General features: G+C 35.7%; 1 gene segment (V, D, J or C); it reads left to right on the top strand.

Annotated features, from left to right (window-relative positions):
* Window positions 1–1148: 1148 nt before the first annotated feature.
* LOC309705658 (immunoglobulin heavy variable 3-11-like) lies at window positions 1149–1600 on the top strand. The segment is given in 2 exons: window positions 1149–1194; window positions 1284–1600.
* The last annotated feature ends 498 nt before the right edge of the window (window positions 1601–2098 follow it).

Genomic DNA, 2098 nt, shown 5'->3' with positions numbered 1-2098 from the left:
CAGAGACACTTCTGCTCAAACACTGACAATAACAGGACAGAATCTGCAGCCTGAGGACACAGCTGTTTATTACTGTATATGTTACCACAATGTAATGCAAACCACTGGCAGACCTGCACAAATACTCAGCAGCAACCATGCTTGTGCTGTAATTGTGAATAGAAATAATACCAGTGTGAGACAGAGAGCTTACCGTATGGCAAAGGGTAGCTTTAGCTCAGGAGAGAGAGCAGATAGTTTGCTGATTCCAGTCCTTTCATTGGATTATAAATGTTTGTGAATGTTCAATAGAAAGCACTTATATGTAGAAAACATGCTTGGGTAAATGAGAAATGCCATATGAAGTAAAAAAGTGCTATATAAGAAATAGCTTCTTCATATGTGAAGGTACGTTGCCCTGTACCTGTGCATGTGCAATGACAATAAAGTTGAATTCTATTCTATTCTATTCTATGTGGTTAGCTTTGTAAAATAAACTACTGTGCATTACTGTGCAGAAGTTGGCTAAAGGAAATTCTATTAATATGCCTGAGGAAATAAAAATCTTCATAGTGAACCACAACTATATATTTTTCTATATCATTTATCAGAACTTTTATTCAGTTTTGTGTGCTGAACAATATGAGCCAAAGAATGCCACTGACTGAACTGTATAGCTTCAGGATTCACAGTCAGTAAATCAGTAATAACACGTGTCACAAACTGGGCCACATGACCATAATAAAACAAAAAAAATGCACACAAATTCCAGTTAAAAGAAACTGTTTATTATAAGTAACAAATAAATAAATAAACAAATAAATAAATAAATAAGAGAAATTCAAACTAACCACGGTGTGTACTCAGTACAATCAGGACAATCAAAGTATGCAACATCGTTTGATGCAAAAATCCATTTGAAAATAACTTCTTTCTGAATACAGCTGACAATTTACTTTTTTTTCCTCTAAACTTTCTAAATGTGTTTCTGTGAAGGAATCAGTGAAAACATGATGGTTAGTTAATGTAAAAAAAAAAACATTATTTATGATTTAACACTTCTTCCTAGTTTTAAGGAGGAGTCAATGCAAATATTTTAATGTTTTTCGTTTATACTTATCTGACTGCTTAGAGCATGACAAAACAGTGGGCAGTTGTAGTTGAACAAGATGGACTATAGGACAGCACTGCTACTTTTAACTGTCTGCTGGACAGGTGAAACTCTTCACTGATGTTCTTCTGTTTCTTTAATTTACGATGATACTTTATTTTGTTATGATGTCCTTTTTTATTTCTGTTGACAGGTGTTGTTGGTCAGACTCTGACACAATCTGAGCCAGCAATTAAAAGACCAGGAGAATCCCACAGACTGACCTGTACAGCATCTGGATATAACTTTGGAGACCGCAGCCTGGTCTGGGTCAGACAGGCTCCTGGAAAAGGACTGGAGTGGATTGCTTACATATACTATGGTGATGGCCGCACTTCCTATTCTCAGTCAGTTCAAGGCCGTTTTACCATTTCCAAGGACAACAGCAAACAGCAGGTGTATCTGCAGATGAACAGTCTGAAGACTGAAGACTCTTCTGTTTATTACTGTGCTCGGATCCACAGTGACTGAAGTTGTTTGAGCAGCTGTACAAAATCCTACACTCCTCACTATGATACATTTATCTTCAATGATAACTGCAGTATAATGAAAATTTTACTAACAATAGTTCTATTAATAGTATTACTGTAAGAAAAGTGTCTGTAGTTCATTTTATTTCACTCTGCTAAACTTTCCATTGGTGCCTTCTTCAGTGACATCTATAAGGTGATTCCATTATCAAAGTTAATAAAACATGGAGGTCAGCTAAAATGGTCACAGCCAGTTTTTCTGGAGATCTTTCTTAGGTCTTTTCAGGTGATTCCAGCTGATTTAATGAATGTCCAAGCTGAAACAGTGTGTTGCCCTGATGAAAAGAAACAGAACAACAAAATATTTTTTTTAACAGGATACAAAGTGAAAAAAGTGCATGAGCGCACACAAACACACCCCCAGAAAAAAAACAATTAATAAAAAACAAGGCTTCCATGCATTTTTTCATCACTGAGTTCCAATCAATCTAAAAAAAAC

Source organism: Aulonocara stuartgranti (assembly GCF_965226115.1).
Source record: "Aulonocara stuartgranti genome assembly, chromosome: 4".
Taxonomy (NCBI): domain Eukaryota; kingdom Metazoa; phylum Chordata; class Actinopteri; order Cichliformes; family Cichlidae; genus Aulonocara; species Aulonocara stuartgranti.
Note: the sequence above shows the minus strand (reverse complement) of the source record. Positions and strands in the feature narration are given on the sequence as shown.